This window comes from Eufriesea mexicana, unplaced genomic scaffold (genome assembly GCF_001483705.2).
Source record: "Eufriesea mexicana isolate 0111107269 unplaced genomic scaffold, ASM148370v2 scaffold474474812, whole genome shotgun sequence".
NCBI lineage: Eukaryota > Metazoa > Arthropoda > Insecta > Hymenoptera > Apidae > Eufriesea > Eufriesea mexicana.
Genome location: NW_016907966.1, coordinates 1,192,649 through 1,207,446, shown reverse-complemented (window position 1 = coordinate 1,207,446; position 14,798 = coordinate 1,192,649). Strand labels below are relative to the sequence as shown.

The following is a 14,798-nucleotide window of genomic DNA, read 5'->3' as shown; positions in this document are numbered from 1 at the left end:
TGAGGGTTGAATTTGGTAAAAAATTTATAACGAAGGATTCAACATTTTGGAGCAACATACCTTTTTCAGATGAAAGCAAATTTGACATATTTAAATCCGATGGTAGAATATTAATTTGGAGAAAACCAAATACTGAATTGGATGTACGAAATTTACAATCGAGTGTAAAACATGTAGGTGGTGGAGTTATGGTTTGGGGTTCTATGGCAGTATCCGGGGTTGGCGAATTAATTTTTATAGATGATATTATGGACAAATACACATATTTGAATATATTCGAACAAAATTTATTCAAAAGTGCGGAAAAATTAAATCTCCCGTGGAATTTCTGTTTCCAACAAGATCGCGATCCAAAGCACACCTCTTACATCTTACGCCATTGAATCATTTACAATACTTCTCATTCCCTAAATACACCACCGCAGAGTCCAGACATAAGTCCTATCGAACATGTCTGGAATGAATTGGAAAAAGATATTCGAAAACATCGTATAACTAGCACAGCAGACTGGAAGAATATTCTTTTACAAGAATGGAATAAAATCGAGTCGGATTTCACAAAAAATTGAGTTGATTCAGTGCTCAAACGATTAAAGAAAGTTCTTAAAAGGAAAGGAGGACCAACTAAATATTAGTACTTAATTTCAAGTTACTTTTAAACGTTTTTATTCATGTGTGCCAATACTTTTGTCCACCCATAAAATGTTCGATAAAAACATTTTTGTTATTGTTTCGTGAATCAATGTATTTATTTTATTACTTCTACTATGTAATAAAACTAGAATAGATAATAAATGAATATGTCAAAAAGTTTTTCCTTCAAATCAATTTGTTTAGTAGTTATAAGCACTTGAACCACAAAAACCATGCTGTGCCAATACTTTTGTCCAGTACTGTATATATTTTCCAAATGAGACTGAAAATTAAAATATGTATCCTTACATTTGAAAAGATTTTATAAACTATTCAATTTTCAAACACTTTTTGCACATGCACTCTTTGATTGCACTGCATAGATTATGCCAAACACATGGCTTATCGAACATAACCAAAAAATGAATTGAATACAGCGCGTTATATAATTACCACGTCCAAGACAGTGAAACTATTTTTTTTTATCGATGTTAACGAATTGAAACGCAAATATGAGCAGCTTGAGCGTAATCGAAACGAACGTAATTTCACTGATTTACATTATCACGAAGCGCAGTATGCAGGTTATTTTTGCTCAGTCGCCACGGTAATCTCACAGCAGCGGTGCTGTTGACTTTTTAATCGCGTGTCTCGCCCGTCAAACTACGTCTTATTTTAGAAGCATGTACAAGCGCGATTTCAGTAATTAATTAATATGTAGGTTGATATTGCTACGATGTGCAACTATACGTTACGTAAATTGTTATATCATTCTAGCGATATTTAAATTGTTACTTGTACTCGTAACGTCGTGTGCATAGGTGCCGCTTAATGCTTACGCGATCGAATGTTGTGCAGTGCACTTCGTGTCGATAAGTCTTGTTTACGTGAAACAAAGTGACATGGTTTGATCGATTAATTAATTAGTATCTGTAGAAATTAATGTTCATTATACAAGAGCATGCAAATAAATTGTGTTTCTTACATATACGAGAAATTGCAGAATTATTACGTGTTCGATTACAAAGGAGAATTATCTAATAAGTATCTGTTATCTGAATTTCGATTTCTTTCTTGTTGCACCTTTCTTATGGCTAATTACATTGGTGATAAATACATGGTGTATACTCATTGCATTACAATTTAATTAAAAAAATTGTGCATGGAGAAAATATTTAATTTTAATTAGTCGCTATATATTTATTTTCTTCGCAATAAAATTGTAGAAGTTTTTAGAATTTATATGAATTTTCCTCATGTCGAAACATGTATGCATCAGACTGTATATCATGTTTGTGAAGTTAGTTGAAGAGAGTGGAATTTAATAATAAATAAGTATATAAAATAAATGAAGTATGACAAACTTAAAAAGTATTTATTACTTTTACTTTTATTTGTTGTATATATTTTTGCTTGTAAATATTGATAAACGTTCATTTAATCACTGAATGATTAAAAATTTGTAATTATTGCCTCATATCAAGAGAATTTTTGTCTTTTTTTAAGTAATGTTAAATATATATAGTCTCGAATGATTAAATAATTTAATTTAATCATTAAGTCTTTAACCCAGAAGTCTAATTTAATTTTAAATATTTGTTTAATGGAAATGAAAATTATTGAAATAATTAATAAGTAATTATCATTAATAAATATATTATGAATATTTACATTACATTATCAGTACAAACATAATGTTGAAAATTAGATAAAAGTACTTATATATAATCTATATATTTAAATTTTGTTTTTTTTGTTAACAAAATTTTATGTGAAAAAATTTGATTTTATATTTTTGACTTTTTTTCCTGTTGTATGAACTACAATTTTCAATATATAGTATAAATAATATGAGTGTTAGTATTTATGTATGATGTTATAAATTTGGTAGTTTAGGATGTACAAATGTTTCTATATTGATATTTATATATATTCGTAATTGTATTGTTTTAATATGAATTATATTAATCACATAAGGAAAATCCACAACTGATCAGTTTTGCGAGAAGAGAGAAAAACATCAGCCTCTTTAGCTCAGTGGCAGAGCACTGGTCTCGTAAACCAGGGGTCGTGAGTTCAAACCTCACAGGAGGCAAATTTTTTTTTATTTATAACATTTGATACTTTTTTTTAGAAAAATTGTATAGTTAATGCACATACATGTAAATTATAAACGTAAAAATAGTATTGAGCCATGCGATTAAACTTAATTTAAAATAATAGTGCCAATTTTTTGTAATTCAATAGAACTATTTTATGATATGTGATAATGGATTTTTTATTTATGCTGAATCTAGTATTAATTAATAGGTATATACATCTAATCGTGTAGTAAAACAAAAATTTTAGAATGACAAAACGTTAAGAAAGTATCAAATTTTGTAACTAAATCCAATACTAATTGTCAGTTTATCCAACTACGAATTTGCCATAATTCTGCTCTAAATCCTAGTTTCAACAAATAATCTGATAATGACAAAATCTTAAATAAAAGACAACTTATACATTTGCTTCTAATTAAAAAATCTAATTTTAACGAAAAAAAAATAAATAGGTTATGTCAATCGTGAACCTATCATAGACTAACCACAAATTTAAAACGGATGGAATCTTGAATAAGAAAGTAATACATTTTCCTATTCTAAATTCACGATCAATTAACTCTTTTAATCATAAACAAATTTTAATGTCCTCAAGATTCTTTCGAATATTATCCATCAAACACGAAGACGAATTAATGAATGTCTAAAAAGGGATTCGACGGAGCAGCGTCAATTATAAGAAATCGGCCTGGAAACGGCGCGATTCGGAATTCAGCTTGCGTGTCGGAGGCTGCGAATGCGTTTCACGTAGAACGAACCTGCGCATTCTCGATATTCAGGAGTCACACCGACCAAGAGAGCCCGTACTGTTTCCGTAAAATGTCTGTAAAGTGGGGAACCAGAGGTCGCTTGCGTATATACCGAGATACTCCTGGCTATTTCAGGGGGGTTAGGTTCGTGACGTCTGAGGTAGGGAGAGACGTTTTTCCCTTCGTTTTCATGAGGAACACCGACGAGCCACGAGACGAGCGAACGGAATGTTAATTCTCAGCGTTAGACGCTCGATCGTGAAGGATCGTGTTCCTTAATGAAACTCCGGCCGCTCGAAAAAGTGTAAAAAACCGTGATATTACGTCGCGGAGACTTTCAGCCGCGACCACGTCGAACCTCGCCTTCTTACATCATCGCTTTCGTTTTCTACTCGCATCGAGTGGAATCGTAAAGCGATTTAAATGATGCTCCCACGAGAACTGAACGTTCGAAGAAGAGCTTCCGTTTGGTTAGGTTAGGTGTGCCTTTTTATATCTCATATACGATCATCGATAATTAACCTTATATTACTTTGAATGGAATCAAATATGCAGACATTTTTATGCTTTCAATCTCGCAAACGATATGATAAATTTTTTCATTAAAATATAACCATTTTGAGCTTTAGTTGAATATTGTGACTCATAAAAATTAGTTTGGTGAAGATGCACATTTATGGAAACTTGATGTATGCGGCTAAGTAAGCTGTGTTATAAAATATGAGAAAAATATGGTTGAAAAGCATCTATTGCTAAGTGTTAAAATCGTTATTAAAAATATAAATATGGTTAATTAAGGGTATTACGGTAAAAATTATTATGACGAACTAAAAGTGAATAAAAAAATTAATATTATTAAGGATTAAAAATATTAGAAAACGGTAACTTAATTCACTTTTTTAAAATTCGCAGTTAATTTTATTTAAGCAAATTGCATTTCAATATTCTCTAATATCAAAAATTTATTCTTAAATATTAAAAATTTATTTATTCGACAATTTTTATTTTTTCAGTACAAACTGCATACATACAGCAATATTTATTTTTTTTAAGAATAAGTAATTTTTATTTAATTTTTTAACGATAATAAATACAATTTCGTTTGTAATTTTTATAGAATTAGACGATAAATATGTTACGATTTCAGGGTTCACATTCGCTAATCCCGAGTTTCACCAGTAGATAGTTACGGCACTGATACATTCAAACCGGTTTTACTCGATCACGAGACTTTAGGCGATCGTTTGCGACGTGGGCGAGGTAATGGTCCGTTCGACTGAAAATCAAAATCCTTTTGCGATAGCTTCATGTGAACTGGAAAATAAAATCTTATAATTAAAGTTATATAATGTCTCATAAATTTTTTGATTACATGAGACGTTCTTTCGGATATTACAAATTTTTATTTCACCGTGAAGTTTGCAATTTAACTAAGTTGTTTAATTAAGTGTTTTAAATTTTAAACCATTTTTCATTTCTTTCTTCTTATTTTCTCCTACTTTAAAGTAGGATTTTATAATTAGTTTTTACAATTTTTTATTACTCGTTACTCGTTACTGAGAATTTGTGAATTTCTTGGGTACATATGTATCTCGTGAGATCTGAACTCGAAAAGTACATGCACTCGTTACGTGTTTATTAATTTGAAAAAGATGGAAAGATACATAGATTGGTAGAGTTGTAAGTTTTCATTATTTTAATAATTTTTATTTTTCCTTCTTTTAAATTTAAATAGTTTTCTTTCGTTTTAATGATTGTTTTATTTCAATGATTTATTAGTATGATTAACCAGCAGAGTGTACTTTTTTAATGAGAAATCAGAAATTTTAACAATTAAATGACGTGATTGCTCTGCTTATATAATAAAAAAAAAAAAATTATCTGCAATTAAATCCTTTTATTGACTCAGATGTAAGTTTTGAACTTGAATTTCCAAGATTTTATACTGCTGCTTCCTTAATACTTATTGAAAATTACTATTAAGAAGAATATTTTTTAAACTCGAAAAAAGAACAATTGTGTGGTAATACAATTTTATATAAAACATATGTTGCACAATAGAATAGATTAAATATATTAATATCTCCTTTGAAATAATGTAAGACACAAAGAGCAATGAATAATTTATCAAAAATTATGAATTATTAATATTAGTACAGTACTGTGCATAGTATAAAGTATGATAAGAATTACATTGTTATATTGATATTCATAATCATTTCCCAGAATAAAAAAAGTTACAAGTTATTTAATTCATTTTACAATAGTTTTAAAGTTCTTAACAACATGGTTTAGTATATACAATAGGAAATGCTTATGATGCAAAGATATAGCTTAATGATAAAGAGCAACATATTAGTAACAAATTTTGTTTCAGTGTTTGTAATGTTTAAAAATTTAGATATCTTATCTAGATTATGAAATTTTAGTGATCCACTGAATATTAAAAAAGAGAATTTGCAATGGCTTTTAATAATTCTTGATAAAGTATAAATATGAAAAATATATTTCTATATTTTATGTAATTTAATATACTTTTAAAGATAGTAGGATTATGATTTAAATTCTAAATAAACTAGAAGAATTTTTCTAATATTAGTCGTAGTTAAAATCAATTTATAATTCAATATATATTTATGGTTAAACATTATACCAAAATTTTCTCCAATTTTATAATAATTTTATAACAGATGAAATAGAATTTATCTTAGAATTTATCTATGAACTGAATTTTATTTTACCGTAATTCCTTCCTTAATACTTTCAATTATACCCATTACATTCTTTCCTGTATCCTCCAATAATTTTATCGCAGAGATTAATTACAGTTGCTTGGTAACATGTATAATATTTGCATACATTCTCACTTTTATTCAATTCACTTCAGAGTTAAATAAATAATATCGAATGTTACAAAATAAATGTAACAAACATACATAGAATATTCACAGGTTATGTCTTCTAAAATTAAAATAAATTTCTATCGAGATTCAACGTTGCTACCAATTTCATCTACTGCCGACTAATTAAACTCTGCGTAGCGATACTTTATAATGCCCGTAATATGTTTAAAAACAATCTTCGTATACGCATTAAAACGGAGCTACAAGGATATTCGAACGGCCAACCAAGACGATCGCGGCGAGCGGAAATGGATAGCACCGAGCGACATCTACGCATCGCGAACGGCCGCGAAAAATTGCGAAATTGCTTATCGCGGCTACACGAGGGCTTCGTAATTTTTCACTAACTTCCGCTGGTGGAAAAAGCTGAAATTATGCCGACTACGTAGGGGTACATAGGCACGTTTAAGCAGATAGATACATACAGGTACATACGGTGGCGCGTCGAAGCGTGAGGGGCATACGATTCGCTCGCGGACGAGCAGTTACTCGCGTTGCGGGTATTCGCCGTGCATTCCCGCCGCTAGTATTCTAGTATTCTGTGCCGTGCTCAGGGCACCCTCGGAACTACGGGCCTACGTGACCGGCATTGCCAGCGACGCTCTTTCGAGAAAGGCGCCTTCCAATCCACGAATTGCAAAATATTCCACAATTACGGAACTCGCCGCGCGACGTACGTGGCGTTCCACTGCTACGCGACCAATCGTCGCCATCCAATCGAATGTTCTTCTAGGGATGAATAGAACACGCGCCTTCGATGCGTTTCTTGTAATACAATGGCGTGCCAAAGTATACCGACAGGCAGATGTCATGCGTCCTTTTCTGAAAAAGAAAAAAATTGTATTTGACATATTTTGATTGATTTTCAAAAAGTATTTTTATAGTATTTTTGTGGAATGTGGTTACATTTCATTAATATAGAATTAAATGAAATAATTTTTATGCACTAAGTATATCGTGGATTGATATTTTGTCAATTTGAAGTTTTTAATTTTCTATCTACTTCAAAAAAATGATTTTAGTCCATTTGTATTTGTTCTATTTTGTAGGTTAGAAATTTTACTTAATTACTCAATTCTGTGTAACTGAAAATCATAAAATTGTATTTATTAGATGACACTAGAAAATATATATGTGAATCACTGCATTTATTTAAAGAATTACTAAATTAACCTGTCCAAACATAAGTAGAATAATCTGTTTCACAAGGGACCTTATACGCTACTATGTTTTTGCGAATCGCTAGATTTTGCCGGGTTGGTTTTTGTTGAGGTGATAGTGTTTTTGAAGAGATTAAGAGGGGACTAGGGGGTCGAAGGATTTGCGGTTTATGGTTAGTTGGTTTGCGTAAATAGAGTGGTTTTGTGAAAGCTTTGTGGAAATCGAAGTTTTGGAAAGAGGTTAACCTCTTCAGCGAGGGGAAAATTTCTGCACGCTATTCGTTAGATTTTTATTGATTAATTCGTTTCTTCTGATTCCTATTGATTTTATTTTTATTATACGTAAATGACGCAATAAGTTGTATTTCTTCGCAAAATTTTGTTTTAAAATGAATATTTTGTAAGTACTTAGTCCATCAATTTTTATTCTTAACCTCAATTCGTTACCAATAGTCAGTTATTTATATTACAGTATGTATATTAATACATTTGTTATCACGCATTATATACACATGTATACGTAATACACTAAGTTTGTGTGAAGGATCAGTTATGTAAGTATAAAGGGATTACGTTTCAATTTTCGATGCGATAAATAGATGATGCTCGGTTTGCATTTAGTAAAGATTACTAGAGTACAGTGTAGTAGTATATGTTACGTTCTGCATATACAAAGAGTGATGAACTGCGCCTGCTTTGATATTACAACGTGTGTCATATTGCATAAAATTATTAAATCCTCAGCGTATTTCTTGTTCCTTTTCATACATCCGACGATGTATTACGTCACACCGTTACCATAATCTGTTAACGAATTGTTTTGAGACATTTTTCACAGCTGCATATATTCAATTTGAAATATAAATTAATAAGAAAAGATTAAAATGTTTCATACCTGAATAACTCAATACTTTGTAAAAAATTTAAAAATAAGTGTTTTCCAGTGTTTTGAATACATTACATATTTCCTTTGCAATTTTATTCTCTTCCTTATGATAAAATATTTTAAATAAAATAGCTGCAAGAAGTTTTGAAATTTTATTACCTAATAATCTCTTAGATATAATTTTTTTTTTTTAAAAGTTCTTTGTTAATAAATTTTCTATTAATTTGTTTAAAAGAGTAAACTGTTAGTAGTTTCATACTGCTTATAATCATGGAATTTAGTACCGTTTCATTTAAGAACCGACTAAATAACATGTGGCACCAACAGAGATAAATGACGCGACGTATTCAAGATGCCATACGGGGATCTGTACGGTGCACAAACTTCATTCTCGAAGGACTAAAATCCAAGCATAGTTTGTAATCGTTAAATTTCTTCGTGAACGGTGATAGAAAACGTGTTAAATATAAAATGTCGTATTAAAACAACGAGTTCTAATTCAATATACATATGTGTCGTTATTTGGTTTTTACGAATAAAAAATTATAACCTGTTATGTGCAGTTCACGGAGAATTAGTGTTTGTGTATGAATAAAGTGCTTCTAGTTTAAATAGTGCAAAACATTTGGAAATTGACGTGAGGAAGTTGCCGATGAGTATTGCAATGAAACGTCAACTGCAGTGAGTCCTAAAAATGTTAAGGAGGTTAGGTCGTAATTTTGTCAAATTGACGCTTTTCTTATTCTGAAAGGTTAGGACGACTACGCTATAAAAAATAAATGATTTGGAAAACCCAGTAGGAAAGTGATCCTCCTCAACGACAATTCTTGATTTCATTCTACGATTGTGACACAGAAATTATTGCGTAAACTTGAGACAGAAGAATGAGAACGTTCACCATAAATTCGACACAGACGAACAATACGACGTTGCGATTTCTCACTGGCGACGCTGTACGATTGGACAGGCTTATATTTTTAGCGATACGATTCTATGTAAAAATATAAAGTATTGAACCTGAAATCCCTAAAATATATATAGGGACCCTTTGAAAGTATAATGGAAATGTAACAGTCAATGTTGTCACACATTACAACGGAGAATTGTAGAGATTTATAAAAAGTTATAGATCGATAAATCGTCACAGAAGAAAATTTGTTGCAGTGCAAATTATGAAGGTATCAAAAAAAAAAAAAAAAACAAATATTTATATATATATTATATAAATAAATTTTATTATCGTTTGCGATTATTTGACCAATACAGTAGATTTTATTTCTTGAATTCGTAGGTTAGAAATAAATGTTCATATGAAATCATTGTACGCAATAAATTTATAGAATTACTATCAACGATTTCACATGAATTTATCAGCAAATCAAATTTTAAAGAAGTCATTGATAAGTCCAGATTATAAATATAAATTATTTATTATGAATTGCAATTTGATACTCTTATTTTTGTGAACTTTTTGTTTTAGTTAAAGCATGTCATATTCATTCTTATACACGATTTTTTAAATTGAAATTTGTATCTTTATATCAATGAAATTCTTTTTTTTACTTTTTTAATTCATTTATATTAAGTTATATATTAATTGCTTTAAAAGAATGTAGTTAAGAGTATTCTTTGAATTAATAAATTTCGAAAATGTATTTCTTTCCTTTGAGTCACTTATTAGTTAAAATGAAAACAATATATGATCAAATATTTGCTATGATCCTAAAAATTAATTTCAATATTTTATAAAATATAAAAGAAATTATATTTTTTATGTGTTTAATTAAACAATCGATCAAATGGTTACAATCTCGAAAAATCTTCAATCTTTATTTTATTATTTAATCGCCTTATACAATCGAAAAATACCTTTAGACAAAATTAATACCGCCATGATTTCCAGCTCGTATCTTACGTAATACTGTTCCTTTATCAGTTTGGGTTTTACCGCATGCTATCTGGGTGATTGTCGAAAACTGTAGCTTCAACGTTGAAAAATTTACTTATTAACAGCGTTTCACGCTTTCTAAACATTATTAGACGTTTATTATTTCCCATTTATTACCTTAGCACTTATGGTGGAAAAGATGGCGGACGAAAGAACAACGTACGCTGCAAATTAACATTTTAACGATGCATGAATGGTCTTGGAAAATATGCTTTTTATCGTTATTTTTAAGACACTTCGTTGGAGTTACTTCGTTCTAAAATAAATCATAATTGTGAGTAATCTATTATATAAAACTAATACAAAATTCCTGCATTTTATTTTGGGTTATGTCATGGAATTATCTTGGAGTGAAAATTATTATCTAATATGCAAATATCGAGGATTTTTAATTATAGAAAGTTTAAAAATTGTATTATCTTGAATAATAGTATATTGTATTGACATACATTTTCTAACATTAAATGAATTAATTTGCAGTTGTATGTGGTAAAGTTTAGAGGTATGGAATTTTTGCAAAATGTTCATGGGGATGGAGATACCTGAACTGCAATGAAATTAAAATAGAGTATTTATTGATTTGTGATTAAAATTTTTAAAATAATATATAATCTTAAATTTCTAAAAGGGTTACGAATTTTGATTTACTATACTATTTTCATATTAGATACAGTATTTTATGTTATTCTTTATTATCCATTATAATATTTGTTAGATTCATATAATTTTTCAATAGTTTTATTTTTAATAATATTTTAGATTAATAACAAATTCAATTAAAATTAGAGGTATTTGAAACCAAAAGTTATATAAAGTATTCTAAAGTAAGCTAAGGATGGTATTTTCATATAATTTATCTATTTTTTAATATAAATGGAAACAAGTCTAGCTTTTATTATTGATAATTTTGAAAATATTTATTTCTTACAAAACAAGAATTATTTAAAATTTTGGTAGGTGTTTTCCATTAAAAATTTTTTTTATATGTATGAAAAGTTGAACAAGAATATAAAAATCTTATGAGAAGGATTAAGTGATTTCAAAAAGAGTAATTTTATAAAATCTCTGCAAAATCGGTGCAGAAATTTTGGCAATACTATTACTGGTATATCTGATTGGATTTAAAGAACCATTACTTTATTATTTTATGGAATTTTCATTCTGAAATTTTATAGAAATATTTTTAAAATAGTATATTTAAAAATAAATTAATTTTTCAAATATTCATATTTTTGCCTTTCTCTAGATACGCAAATGTATATAATCTTGCAATAAATTTCAGTACTTCAGCAAAACTTCCAGTTCCGTATTTGCAAATTAATCAATGTCCATTAGATTGAAACATTTATTCAGGCAGTAAATTCACAATATACGACAATGTTAGCGTTTCTCCTGAAATCAACAGAAAGTAATTAATATATAACATAACCTAACAAACACGTAACCAATTTCAATGAAATATCCCTGGTATTATTCCATTCGTCTTATGAAACACCCGACTCATTTACTAATCTCGAACAACCAAATATCCAAGCATGACGCTATTATCGATGCTTCCAAAAGATGCCGCTGTCCAGTGGCCCAGATTCGCCTTCGTAGGCTTTATTCAAGAGGGAAATTAAGCAAGTCTTACTCCAGTGAATCGAATCCCGTTACCGCATATAATTCCGTAACGGTTCGAGACTGAACGGGTAATTGCAAGTAAATAACGCCAGAGGCGCTCACTCGAGCGCGCGTATCCGAAAGCATTCTGAAAATACGGAAAAAAGGAGGTGAGGGAAAAAATAAGCGAGAAGAACGAGAAATGGAATAAAAAGAAACGAACACGCGGCGACGTACACGTGTATCGAGTTATCGTCGCACGACCGAACTAGACAAGATCGCGACTACGTCACGTGCTCGCGCACAGTTCCAAGCGCGGCAACACCTTCTGCTTTCTTTCTCTCGAAACGGTTGCGCATGCGCGAACAGCACGTAGTGTGTATCGCAATACGCGCGATAAACCGCTTATCTCGCCGGCTACGACACAACGTCGCTCCATAAGACGCGAGGGACGGGAAGCTTATCGGTATCGACACGCGAGGGCAACGTGACTTTCTAGCCGCGATCGATACAAAAGTTTCGTTTACGTGTTGCACGCTCGCGCCACTTTCCGCTTTTCCTTCGTCGATTCGAATCGTGCCACAGTCGTGCCCTGATCACATCTGCGCAATTCTTATACGTGCTTCTCGCCGGCCGCGTGCACAAATACACGTGTACGCATCGATGTTTCATGGTATATTTAATATCAATCAGTCTCGGCCTGCATCGGAGAGTATACACACCCGACCCACTTCACGCTACAAAAAGCCCGCTGTTTTAAAATATTTGCGCTCAGTCGATATTCAATCAATCCTTTCGACGACGAATTCGCAACGTTCGAAGGGGGGACCAGCTGCTGATGTCATCGTAACGTTTTCGGAATAGCCGAGAACCTTTTATCTTTCGCATGTTATCAAGAATGTTCAATTATGCAAATATCGCAATAATAGAGTTTCTTCACGGTTATATGAAGTAATATTCGCTTAACCTCTTCCCGGTAAATGTCGAACTTGTCGTCCAAACCGTTGACTTTTCCTTTATGTATAAAACAAATGGTGGCGTATATCGTCAGTGACACATACGACGTGGATGGGAAGTCGCGTGTAAGGAGCACGTTTCTGAACGTGTTAATATTAAAAATTCTTTTCTGTGTTACTGCTAACGTTTCATGGACACTTCTTTTTTTTTTTAATTACATACCAACGATAAGTACGCGGTGTACTTACGATATTGAAGAGTGTTATCACGGTGTATTTATGATATTGAAAGTGGTAAATCAAGCAATGTTATCTTTAAATTAAATAATAAAATAAATTTCAGGAGTTCTTTAGGTCTCGATTTTCTCAAAAATATTTTTTAAATTCTCTAACGTATAATCATTGATAATTATAGGTTATACAAGTTATTCAGGTGCACGTAAAGTATACCGCGTGTCCAATTTAAACAGATATATTTTAATTTCTCGAAAAATATATTAAAAAATTGTTTCAAATAAAAATTATAGGATATTAAGAGAATAGATTATGTTGATATTTATTTAGCTTTGTACTGACCTTGAAAGGTCCTGTGAAAATCATGAGTAAATTTTGTAATAGGAATTTATATTTTTCATTGTTTCTGTTGACGTTGAAATATTTTCAAAACAAAACCAATGTCTTTTGCAATAGATATTTTTAGAGATAAACTTTTAAAACTGACGTATTGTTGATAAGTATTATTCGATAAAATGGCGGCAATGTGTTAACTTTGAAAATTCCTATCTTCAAAACAGCTCGTACTAAATAATTAGTAAATTAGTGTTTTGAAAACGTTTCGACGTCAGCTACTAGAGTATGTGAAAAAAAGAAAAATATATAAAAATATATAATACAAAATTTTAGTGACCTTAATAAATTTTTAAGATCATCGTAAGATTAAATAAACATTACCTATTATTTTAATACAGTGCAATCTTTATGCGAAATATTTTTTTGTAATATTTATATAATTTAATCGATTGAATTTAAAATTGGACACCCTATACATAAGTACACACTTGTTCATTTGTGATTATTCTATTAAAATTTATATTTTGAATGAATCAAATTTATCTTCGACTTTTTTCATAGGATTCAAATTCTTATTTTGATTCATTATCTTTTTATAAATTATAAATAATTTTTACAAATCACTAGAACGTGATTCAATACTTATAAACCGGAGTGTACACCGTACTACTGTATTTTTTGAAGCAATTTTAACAAATTTGAATAAAATTTAAATCATTATAGACTCATGTAACGCAAGAAAGACGTTAAATTAACTGTATTTTTAGATGAAATAAGCTCAGGTTCATTATATCAGGCTAATAAAAAATGCATATTGTTAAATTTATTATATTGTGATAACCTAACCTAAATTTAACGTTTAAATTTAACGCAGAATTATTTAGCGTAATTTAGACTATATTTATGGCCTGTATTTTCATTGGTAAAATCATTTTAGAAAATACTGCAGTGTTTTGAGAACAGATCCAAAATTAGATTGAATATTTCCGTTCGGTTCTAAATATTATTTTGCCGCGACGCTTCTGATATTTCAAGATGGATTCCACCATGTTTGACGACGTTCGATTGTTTACTAAACTCATTCAATTAAATATTCCAATTTCCGTTATTTTAAACCGGTTGAGTTTCACATAATTCGATTTCGTAAATGTTTTGCTAATGGTCTTTTATAATAGTGTTTGAATAGGATGACAAACTAGTTTTGGAATAAATTTTTTAAATAAGAAACTAGTTTTACCCAGCTTTTCTGGCATTTCATTATAATAATGTTATATTATTATAATTATATA

The 14,798-nt window shown here is 30.2% G+C and overlaps 1 protein-coding gene and 1 non-coding gene across 2 annotated transcripts in view; both read left to right on the top strand.

Annotated features, from left to right (window-relative positions):
* Window positions 1–14,798, top strand: part of LOC108548897 (uncharacterized) — an 87,458-nt gene that overhangs the window by 7,611 nt on the left and 65,049 nt on the right. The gene's annotated exons all lie outside the window — the stretch shown is intronic.
* TRNAT-CGU (transfer RNA threonine (anticodon CGU)) lies at window positions 2,657–2,728 on the top strand. Its single transcript has one exon. It is a non-coding gene; the product is annotated as a tRNA-Thr (tRNA).